The 11,750-nt window shown below is 38.8% G+C and overlaps 3 long non-coding RNA genes across 4 annotated transcripts in view; 2 read left to right on the top strand and 1 right to left on the bottom strand.

Moving 5' to 3' along the window:
* LOC110061818 (uncharacterized) overlaps positions 1–40 on the top strand; it is a 32,660-nt gene extending 32,620 nt beyond the window's left edge. For both annotated transcript variants that reach the window (XR_016209879.1, XR_016209880.1), the window contains one exon: positions 1–40. This exon is cut by the window's left edge and continues 244 nt beyond it. This is a non-coding gene — a long non-coding RNA (uncharacterized LOC110061818).
* A 7,060-nt stretch (positions 41–7,100) lies between these two features.
* LOC110061728 (uncharacterized) lies at positions 7,101–8,166 on the bottom strand. The gene is made up of 2 exons (XR_002298010.2): positions 7,758–8,166; positions 7,101–7,623 (listed from the first exon to the last, which is right to left on the bottom strand). It is a non-coding gene; the product is annotated as an uncharacterized LOC110061728 (long non-coding RNA).
* A 107-nt stretch (positions 8,167–8,273) lies between these two features.
* On the top strand, positions 8,274–10,444 carry LOC110061729 (uncharacterized). Its single transcript, XR_002298011.2, has 2 exons — positions 8,274–8,375; positions 9,877–10,444. It is a non-coding gene; the product is annotated as an uncharacterized LOC110061729 (long non-coding RNA).
* Positions 10,445–11,750: the final 1,306 nt, after the last annotated feature.

The raw sequence follows: 11,750 nt of genomic DNA, 5'->3' as shown, positions 1-11,750 counted from the left end.
TCAAAACAAAAGAATTAAAAGATTAATTAATTGCGGTGAATGTTTTCTTCCGTTTCTTATTTTGTTGTCAATGAATCTTACATGCAATTTAATTAAATCATTAACCTTATTAAGCAAAGCATCGTAAAATAATGAGCTGGCGTTTGGCATTGCCACTTGCGTCTGCTGCAGCAACAATGTCAAATGGAACATCTTCATCTTCAATGTCTTCATCAAAGTCTTGCTCTCGATTTGTAAGGGCGAAATTATGCAGCACTGCAGTGGCCACAATAATGACGAGGGTATCGCCAAGGCGGTGCGCAGTCCCAAGTGCAAACACGGAAAACGTCGCTTTAGCAATGCAAAGCATCTCTCATTAACATACCTAGTACGCCTACGTGCAGTATTGTAGCACACTTCTCCTGCATTCTTTGGCTTGAGGATTGGTGTCAATAAATATGCTCTACAAGCGTATGCCATCAAGAGCACCATCCCTTAATTTGTCTGCGATGTTGCTGTTCTCAAAAATGCGGGAGTCGTGAGTCGATCCAGGCCAGCGGGCTATGATATTAGTAATAAAGGCATCGCTATCACAAACGGCTTCGACGTTGATGGAGTAAAACTGCAGCCTGTTAACAAATGCCATAGCATTTTCTTTGTTTGGACATATGATCCTGACGTGGGTACAATCGATGGCCCCGATCACACCTGGAAAGTGCCCAACATCATAAAACTTTCTCTTGATATCAGCCAGGTTTTCTGGGAATGACAGGAATTGTCTTTTTTTTTCGCAATAGCCCTTGAAACCTTGTGGATGACTGTACATGCAGCAAATATAGAAACACCAAATAAATCGCCAATAACCCTCCGGAAAGTTCCTGTCGCATAAAATCTTAAAGAAATTAGCACTTGCTGTATTGGTATAAGCGGCAGACCTCTCCTTGTTTGATGTTGAAGATCTTTATCCAAAATATTTACGAGGTCACTGACCGAGTCCTTCCTAAGGCGAAAACGCAATCGAAAGGCTTCGTCGTCGTATTCCTCTAATGGTTAAATCTATCCCTATGGTGCCGAATTCGTGGAACATGTATATTACGTCGACTGGCGTAGCTTCTTAACTGTTTGTAGCGCAGAGGTCCCTCCATTTCAAAATGGCTGACCATGAAAACATCGCTAAACAGCGTTTAAATCTACCTTTGACCAGGTCTAACTTACTATTGTTCCTTAGTCGGTGTTTAGACACTGTCATGATTTAAACACGGTTTGGACGGTGACTTTCATAGACGTTGTCTAAACTTCGTTTAAACAATCGGCCCAATCTATCTAAAGATATTAAATACAAAATCTTAAGTCCCTCCAAATCTTTTTGAAGCATCTACCACTTATCTATGCATAACAAGTATAACAACTAATTATTACATAAATGACAATCCTTGCAATTACTACTTATAATATCTGTAAGGTCTAACTTTCTCACTTTGCTTTTTAAAAACATACAAGGTTTCAATCAGTTAAATAGATTTTGGGAGCTCAGGTCAAATAAAGGACCCGTGTTTCCCTTAGGTAATGGTATTATATCTAGGCAAGGAAAAATTGTTTTTATTCCTAAGGCTAAGGTTAAGGTAGCAATATCTTGGAGTACGTAAAGATGGAAGATTAGCTTTCTTTCCCAATGCTTGCATATTTCGTGACATTTTGTAACAGTGTTGTCCGATCAAGTGTCTGTAAATGTTCATGTACTAAATAAATGCCTCTACAGGCCCCAAAAAGTGGTCAAAAATTAGTTAGATGCTCTGAGACTTGTAAGGTTTAATTACGTAACCACAGACAGTATACTAGACTGTTGTTTGTCTCTAACCTTAGTATCCAAACATATCTCTTTTCTTCAAACTTATAGATATTTTGGCATTCTGTTTCCAAATATCTAAGGTCAGTATAGCCACAGTCTGGGAAAAGTCAGAGAAAATCACATTTTGTTTCAAGGTCAGGGAAAAGTAATGAAATATCAGAAGTATCGGAAGTATCAAATTTGTCTTCAGTCAGATATTCAAGTGGCTCGGTAGCCTCACGCCTACCGACCTGCTACCTGACTTTCACTTCTCCGTCTGCCTCTACCAAAAACCCTTTCCACCAAATACCAAAGTTCTTTTTGCTACAGCGGGGCTAAAGCATGGAATGATCTAAACAACAACCTTAGGAAAGAAATTTAAGAAGGGTCTTCAGCTACATCTTTGCAATGTAGCCAACGCTGGTATCAGACAGAGGTCGATTATGTCATGACGTTTTATGACATTTTATAGTTGATTAATATACTTATCAATCAGTTGTTAAGTTAAGGTTATTTATTTACTAACTAGCTATTTATTAAGTTATATGTAAATTAATTGTTAATGGGTTAATTAATTTATGTTAATTATATAATTTAATTATTTATTGGGGTTAATTAGTTAATTATTGGCCTCCAACTAAACCAACTTGAGCTGAATTGGACGTGCCTATATAAATATTGCAAATAAATAATTACATAAATAAGATATAAAATGAAATGAATAATTAGTACAGCTCGAATATAACATCCTTTTTTCTAATATTTAATGGAACGTCATCCTGTATGACCGTTATTAAAACGGCAAATTTTTGTTTGGTTTGGTTGAATGTCAGCCCAGAAATTCGCAATTACATGCAACTTGCGAGTGCAGTCTCCCATACATGCTGTGTAATTAAAGAAATCATTCGTATAGCTTGAACATTAGAGCTATGGATCTGAAATTTAGCAGCCGTCATTTCTCTGTTGGCTTTAAAGCAACCATTTTGTTTTTGCGTTGAGTTATTTTTAGCTGAGTAATTTTAGTTTTAAAAATTTTGTGAAGCGTCTTTATGCATAATTGTTAAACAGTCGATAATTGCATCCTGTGTTCATGCGACGTTGCAATAGCTCAGTGGGAAGGACGTCGGGTTGCAGTATTTGTCTACCGTCTTAGGACCACTGTTTCATATCCGGTACAATTTTCCTTTTCTTTTTTATATTTGTCGAGGATGAACAAGGGATGGGTGCACTGTTTTCCAAAAATTCGACGTCGTTTTCTAGCAACTTCGTGTAGAATTTTATACCTGACAAAAACTAGATTTGAGAACTAAAGGGAATTCATACTCATTACGCTGTCAAATGGTGCATTGTTCAACGAGTGAACTCATACAAGGAAATCCTTCTCGCTTGAATCTGTGTTTGTCTAGCGCAGTATCCTAACTGTAGACACGCCTGGAAATCTGCATTATAAGCAAACTAATCCTATGCAGCCAGGCGGGATCCCTCCATCCCCACTGTTGAATTTTTAAACGATCACTCTCTAACCTGCAAGGTCTGATGAGCGCCTTGTAAGCGGTGATCGTTCGTACTTCAAAGCGATATGAATATATTACTTCTGCTAGGAAGGATATTTGTGATATGCCCAAAGTTTGTTAAGATAGAATACGCTCTCTAAGTCACGTTTATGACAACTGAGATGTAACAGATAAATAAGCAAAACAAAGCAAGAGATTTCAGTTCGGTATCGGGGTCAATAGCTTCAGTACTTTTTAGGACTGACGTTTTCTTATCTTTTGGACTACCTTCAAAGGCCAATTACTTAAAAAAGAAAGTTTAAATCAAATAGATTTCAACAATGCTACATGTGGTAGATATACTAGAGAAAGAGTGATCTGTTTGGCAGGGAGAGGAAGAGGACATTTTGAAGGAGGAGGTAGCTTCTGGCAGTGGCAGTTGCATAGTCAACAGTATATTCATATTGGTAGAGCCGAAGATAGTTTTGCCTTGTTTCAGGCTCATATCCAGCGACTGCAATCGACACGCGGCAAGAAAAACATAGACTATGTCACACCCTCAAACTTACCTGATAAAGGAGTTCTGCCGATGACAATTCATGCATTTTGTTGCAAGTTTCCCAGCTGTTGGTTAATTATAGCTTAAATGAGCGATACACTTTTAAAACATCGGTGAACGACCGAGCAGTTTTAAGGCAATAGACTTTTATTGGGAAAGGTGGCCTTGGGAAACTCTCGAACTTCCGCGCAGTATGACACTTCTACGTTGTTTCAATGACAGGTACAAAAAAAGAGCGATAGAGAACAGTTAAGATTTTTTTCTTATTTGTCATCAGATTATGTACTAAATGAACAGGCCGATTTTTGTCTAGAGCGGTGCTTTTGCCACGAAGTGAATTGCTTTTGTTATATTCAACATCTCTCGTGGACAGAATAACGTAATTTCTCTGCTTTGAACTCAGAAATAGACGCAATTTAACTCAATACACTGCTAAAGTTGATAAAAGCTTCGCTGACAAGTTAACTCCCTTACGTAAGTGAAAATCTGCTTTCGTGTCAAATTGATGGTTAAACGCAGTCAAACTGTCTATGTATTCAACACACCGCAAATGAAACGCCACTTAGAATGGATTGTTCGTAAATACGCACCGGACGATTAATCTGATTGACTAACAGTTGTGAAAGAGCAGTTTACGAGATCATTCCAAGCAGCTGGTATAGCCAGTTTGCCCAATATCGAAATCGAAAGTTTGTTTGGAACACCCCTAAGGTCTCCACTCTTCCAGCTCACGTTTATCGCCGACTCGATTTTGAACTCGAAAACACGGGATCACGATCACTTATCAGGCGGTAAAAGACAGAACAGTCCACTTATCTGACTTCAGGTTAAATCTTATCTGATTACCCAATTCCAATATCCTTCAGATTACCTGAAATCCAGATAACAGGAAATTTCATAAATTTCGTCAGTTCAGCTATGAGGAGATTAAGAGATTAAACGCGCACTTTAGAAGAGATTTTTAATTAGTGTTCCAGTTTCCGACATTGCTCAATTCTTTTTAGTTGTAAAATGACTAGTGGCCTATTTGAATGTCAATAGAATATGCTGCCCTTGGCAAATTAAGCAAATGCAGAAACTGACTGCATTGAAGTTAGGCAGAGTTAATTGACCGGTGGAGAGTTTTTTAGCGATCTTTTATTTAACTTTCTTGAATCCCATCCGATGGGAAACTTTGATGCATCACACGGGATTTTGTGCTGTCACTTTTAAGCCTTTGCAACTACACAACAATTAATTAGGGTTGCCAAGATTGTAATTAAAGTTTGTGAATGGGCACCCTTTTTGTGTTCACAAATTAACAATGTCGGACAAAGTGAACAATAGCCTTAAAACAATACAACAACATTTACTTCTCATTAGCGACTAAACTTTTGCAACCACTTAAAAATAATAGCCCCTCTTTTAGTTGCTTTTCCTTTACGCCGAGAGTGGTAGAACATTTCAAGTACAACGTGGAGTCCTTGTCCTGACGTGCTTTTATAGGGAAGCACTGTTTCATTAATGAAAACTTTAATCCAGTTACTGCTTTGAATTCGCTAAGAGCTGTACTAGGAGCAACTATAACAACTCACTCGTTTAATGGGCCAGAAACTTACATTAGTCACAAGTTGTCGCTAGAATAATGGAGGAAGAGGCGTCCTTTCCGTGCATTAGGAAGTCAAGCACTGCTCGGTTCAGGAAGCAAATGTTATCAGAGCACCGACGTAGTCTGGATGCGGTAACCGTGTCGAAGAGTTTGCTCACAAAGCCCATCAATGAAAACTCAATCCATGGTGCTGATTGGCAACACCGACCTTTGTGTTTGAAGCAGGTAATCGGTGAACTGCAGCAAGACTCCATTTTAGCGCACAAACGTGCGAATAACTATGCAACTAGTAGAAGTTTGCCCAACATTTCTGATTTACGCCTAACAGAGGTAGCACTTCAGCATGCTACTGCATACAAACAAAAAAGTCAATTGCTTGAACAATGCGATTCATCTTCGTCATTCGAGATTATCTTGAATGAAAAACTAAATTATTCGCTACGGAAATCGAGTCGTTACTCGGAGACGGGAAAGTACAAAAAAATGTGGCAGTCGTTAGGCAGAGATGTCCAGGATCAGCACGACAACGGAAAGAGAGAACGAGGGAAGGTGCTAGGCAGCAGTCAAACTTCGCACAGCGGGCGGGAGAGGGAGCAACTGACAGCAGCAAAACGCAAGGATAACCCAAAGGAAAATCTATCCATTCAGTTTTCAAAACAAGGAAAAAACTCATACCCAAGCCCGCGATATCGCTCTCCCAGTCAAGTGTTACCCAGAATTATTTTACCTGACTGAACTCAAACAGCAGGAATCAGGTAAATATCATAAAGAGAATCCAGGGAAAAGACAAAAGTCTTGGCGAATAGTGGGTAAAAGGCGTACAAGGTCATCGATTTCTTCTTGACATCTCGTGTTTTCCTTGGAAACATCTGGCGAACATCGTTGCCATTTCACGGATACGTGTCTAAGCTGCTCTGATGGATATCGAACCATGAAAGGACACAAGCCAAACCACATGACACGTGTGGCACGAGAAAGATTTTCACAGATCGTGATAAAAAAAAAAAAACGGACAGCACTGACACATAACTTTCATAGATTGTAATGAAGTTAGCAGTTAATTAGTTATTGTATATACAGTATGTGATAATTAGTTATTGTGGGTCTGTCCCTTATCCTTTATCAGTACGATCGGTCCGAAAACAAGTGTTTTGATGACAAACGCACCCTTGGATTTGGTGCCAATGTTAAACTTAGTGCCACAGTTTTAGGGAGTACTTTGAACCTCTGACGTAATGTTGTAATATGAATTGCTATTGGCGATTCACGAACCACATTGATACCAAAAAAAATGGGAGCGTTTATTTTTAGCCATTCCGATCGTATATTTTGCGTTGCAGGAGATATGGACTGCCGAAATGTTTGCATTATGAGATGATAAGTACACGTAATTTAATCCTTCCGAGGTTACCAGAAGTTTCTGCTTGCATCATTTAATTTTTCTTTTGTCGCTGGTAAGTTATAATAAAATGGAACGACCTTCATTTCACTGTTAGTATTCTCCGAAATACCGAGGCAGAGGCGTCAAGTGACCTTTGTTATGTTCAAAACTATTTGAAAGCAAAAAAAAAAAGCCTTTCAAATATTACGCACGGAAAATAAAACGCTTAAATTATTTGTTGGAGTCAAGATGACCATTGAGAACTTCAACACTTTAGATGTTGATATTTTATTTACATTAATAAATGGCTTTTTCTAATATTACAAGAGAACTATAAACAAGATAAAGCTGCGAGCATAAATCTGCCAGGTGATGTATCGTTCATTTCTATCAAAACTGTATTTAACACTGAATGTTCAATAGAACTGTTGTACGTCTTTTCAAAAATTCTCTCTGCTTCCGGCCTGGTGTTACTTGCAAATTAATCCTCTTACATCGGTAAGTTTTATTCTAAAAGTAAGCACTAACCTCTAAAAAGCTCTATAACAGCTCCCGAAAAGTGTCCAGAGGTGTTCAACTTCACATCGCGGCCTGCACATGATTTTATCTAAATTGGTTCTTTTCTCTTAGTGTTTGGCTGAATTTAAAATGTCTTTAGCTGTTGCACCTAATGTAAACCGAAAATAAAGAAAACATAGTCAATAACAGTATCTTGTCCGCTTTGTTTCTGAGGTGAACAGTGTTTCAAAGTTACTAAGTCATCCAGTGTGGGGACTCGTGCCATCTGTTGTATTTCTGTGAAAGGAAAAAAATACGCAAATCAATTTTTTTCTTCTCGTGGGGTCGTTCACTGATGACAAATAGCGAGACCAAAGTGAAAGCAATCTTTGAAACAGTAACAAGCACACATTTATAGTATGATTGCATACCACTGGCCGTCGTCTATCCTGAATAGTACTGCCATTGTCCTCATTTGCTGTTGTGCTTGGCCTCTTTCTCACTGTCTGTCTCCGACTTTTTCTTCTTGGTTTCCCACTAACGCGGCCTTCATGTAAAATAGTTATTTTTCCGTCACCATTTTCTGCAATGAAGGACAACAAGATGACTGCAAGCACCAGACAAGTTATTGTCTTCATGTTGTGTTTCTCCGCAATGCTTCGACGTTATCAGCAAGTTTCTCAGAGATGCTTCTTGCACTCGTTCCTATGTAGAAGTGATGTCCTCCCAAGCAGGATTTGGATATCACAATGGTCCTCAAAGAATAAGTCGTGCGGTTTCCTCAGCTATCATTAAACTGTCACTTGGACGTTCGCGACGTGCATGGAACTATTTTTTATTTGTCTTTTCTCCTGCAGTAACTCCCTTTATAACCCTAAGGAGGAAATCTTGACATCAATACTCTGATTGTCTGTTTTCTTTGTAGTACCCGCGACAGTCCGGGAGCAGAAATTTCAGCCACGAGCAAAATGCTCAACATTTTAATTCCACTCTGTCAAGTTAGATGATAATTCCGTCTGGCACTGTGACACTTGCTGGCAGCATAATAGGTATTTTGTTGTCGAAATATTTTTAGACAAGCTTAAGTGTAATAAGGGTTGTAAACTGCTTACTTTCAGCACTAACTGTCCATAGTGTAACCAGTGCCTCATTTCGCCTTAGATTAGGTGATCTTTGTCGACAATTGCAACTAATAGCTTTTGTAATTCTCAAAACGAAATGAAATACAAAGGAACAAATGGCAATCAGTAAGGGAAATGGGGGTAACATTTTCAGTACACCAAGGGTTCCTATAAAGCTTCGGCAGAGATAAAATCTTTTTCCAAGCAACGTCAAAGAGAATTAAGATGACAAGTTAAGTGTAAACGGATTCCCGCTGGTAAACGTTTGTTTGTATTTTGACCCAAACTTCACGAATATCGTCATAATACTTTGTCACTGTTTTCGAAGCTGGCAAAATCAAAATAACTGTTTTCATGCCCATATTTTCGCTATCGAGTGATTCTCCCTTTTAGTGAGATGAAGAGATAGAGCAGCTTTTCAACGTTGTTTACGCTTCACGTGTAAGCATTCTCACCTATTTACCACTCGACACGTTTCCCAATCAATGGCTTTTATCACGCCCCCACTAATTAGCTCGAGCGTTTGAGAACTGACACAATTTTCAGAATACGACCTTGAAAATTTATTAAGGTAACTCTGGTGTATCGGTGTTAGAAACATCTTGACAGTTGAGACTGCTGAGAACCGAATTTCTTGTGTTATCTCAGACTTGTGATGCGTTCTGCCATATTTTTGTCAACCTTTTTCGTTGTTCCACGGACGCTTCAAAGGTTGATCGATCAGTCAAGCCGCCAATTGGTGTAGAGAGTTAATCCAATGAGCATTAATAGGATTTTTATAAGCGTGTTATGGCAAGTAAGATTTGTGGTTAAGAGGTTCTTGTGCTGAAATACAGCGCACTTCTCTCGTCAAAAATGTAAATACTAAAATAAGATTATGCTGGTTTAATTACTTGCTAGACGACCTTAACATGTTTCATTCCTCAGTAACGGAAATAGTGGAGGAGGTAGGAGTTCCTATCAATCGTCACCAGCACGCCCATCATCAACAGTTTTGATCTAAATTTAGGTGTGGTTTCCATTTTTGAGATTTGCTATTTTTCAAACGTTGCATTGAGGTCACAGATGAGGAAGGTCCAATTATCGTAATTATCTGCAATGTAAATAACCATGTTAAGAGATCTATAAACCATAATTTGTACATGTCTATGAATTTACGTTATCCTGTTTTTGTCTCTTTGTGTTGAAAACTGTGCGAAAAAACAACTGGCTTTTTGAAAGACGTTGCATGACACTACAGTTGTTTCATGTTGTTTGGTTATATTTTATTTCATTTTGTCAGCACATGAAATCATGAATAATAATTGTTGACTTTGTAACCTCTCGACTTCCACGGACGGTTCCTAGTTCAAAGTACGGCTTGTCATCCTTTTTGCATATTAAATTCTCTTTGATAGATAGATCAATCATGTCTTCATCTCTTTGATAGGTTGTTACGTTTTCTCCGAGACCACAGATGAGGTCGCACATTGTTATGAGCCGATCACGACTTTGCTGAACATGGTGGAAAGAAGTTACCATATTCACATGCTGAGGACCGAGGCCTGCGATGACCTGTTTTTCAAGCTCGTGTCACTGTCGAGCACGTATCCTTCGGAAGCGGAAACAAAACAATACCGAGATACACGTGCCGGATCACATTGGACCGATCAGTGGTTAAAGTCAATACGTTCATATCCCGCCCGTTATTTCCTGCTGTTATTATATTAGTTTCAGAGGAATTGATCTCAAGGCTTAAGACCTTCGGATTTCATTGCAAATACTTAAAAGCCATCGTCAATAGAACCTTGTAAAATTCAGTTTAAATAATGTAATCGCTCGTAAATTGCTTCATAAATGTAAAAGTCTTGATAATTCCTGAAACGATCTGGTTAGCGATATACACTGTATGCCCGTTATATTGAGACACCTCTGTTAGCATAAAGTAATGCTATACGATCAGCCGATAATGCTGCTATTATTCGCAACGTTTTAAATTACAAAAATACCCAAAGCAATGTTAGCAGCGTCATCCTGCTATCTCGAATAACCCGCGGTATCGTGCAACTTCCTGGTATGCAGAACATCCACTGCTACCATCAAACATCTCGTTATCTCAATCATTCAATCATCCTGCTTTCATTAATATCCCCCTCCCTTTTGATTTAAACAAACGTTGGGAGTGCCTTGCCGATATATCTCAAACGTATTTAAAAGCCCTCCATAGTGTAGCTAAGGAAAACTTGACAGAGGTATGTGTACGCCAGTCAAAGTGGCTCACAACAGTTTCCAGCATTTTTCAGCACTTCCTCTTTAATGAGTCAATACCACTACTCTCTTTCAGTTGGTGCCATGATAATGTATCAAAGAAAGTCCCAATCACTGGTGAACAAGTGTCATATAAACTCTTGGTCTTCGGCCATCGTAGCTTGATTGCTTTGTGTTATATTTTTAATCAAGCCACTGGTGAAATTATGGTCAGTTTCGTTATGCAGAGATTATTATAGTGACTGAATAATCCGGTTAAAAACGCCCTTAATTAAGGCTTTATTCACAAAGACATAAACATAACTATGCATTACCACAAGCAAGTTGAGGACACCAGAACATAAACATAACGACATACGCAAATACAGCATATTCCATATTCTTCTCAAACAAACGTGTGACTCTGGGGACGAGAATGGACACCACCCTCCTCAATTTTTAAACAATATGGCGGAGCCGCCATGTTGTTTGCGCTTTTTTTGTAAAGTGAGCCATGATTGGTTGACCGCCCGGTGCTTATGCTTCTGCTTATGTCACCGGTGTTCTCAATGCGACATAAGGGACGGACCATTATTCTTTTGAGGGGTGGGTGGGGGCTGGGCAATTTTTTGGGACATGAAATTAAATTTCTTTTGGTGAGCAATAGTTTGTGCAAGTCAAACACAGGACCTGGATAGTAGAAAGCTCTTGCCCGTTTTTTTTTTTTTTTTTTTTTTTTCTTTTCTTTTTTCCCGTGGCTCCCTTGCACGTTCTTTTTCAGCAATTTTTGCTTTGCAGCAATTTTTTAAAAAAATCGATCAACCCCTCAAAAAAAAAAATTACGTCCTCTCCCTAAGAGCTGGTTCACACTTTGACATAAGCATAAGCATAAGAAAAATATGTGTGAACCGGGGTTGCATAAGCATAAGCATAAGGATGGCTATTGCGCAGGCGCAGTTCACCTCTCCGGAATCAAAGATGGCGTATAACGAAGTTGAAATTGGATTGTTGCTACTGTTAAGCCGTAGAAACCGAAGAAGATTGCTTATGCAAAGACAAACACAAAGAAAACCGAGA

This window comes from Orbicella faveolata, unplaced genomic scaffold (genome assembly GCF_042242905.1).
Source record: "Orbicella faveolata isolate gen_17 unplaced genomic scaffold, um_ofav_v1 contig_1, whole genome shotgun sequence".
NCBI classification, from domain to species: Eukaryota; Metazoa; Cnidaria; class Anthozoa; order Scleractinia; family Merulinidae; genus Orbicella; species Orbicella faveolata.
This window is presented reverse-complemented; position numbering and strand designations above follow the sequence as displayed.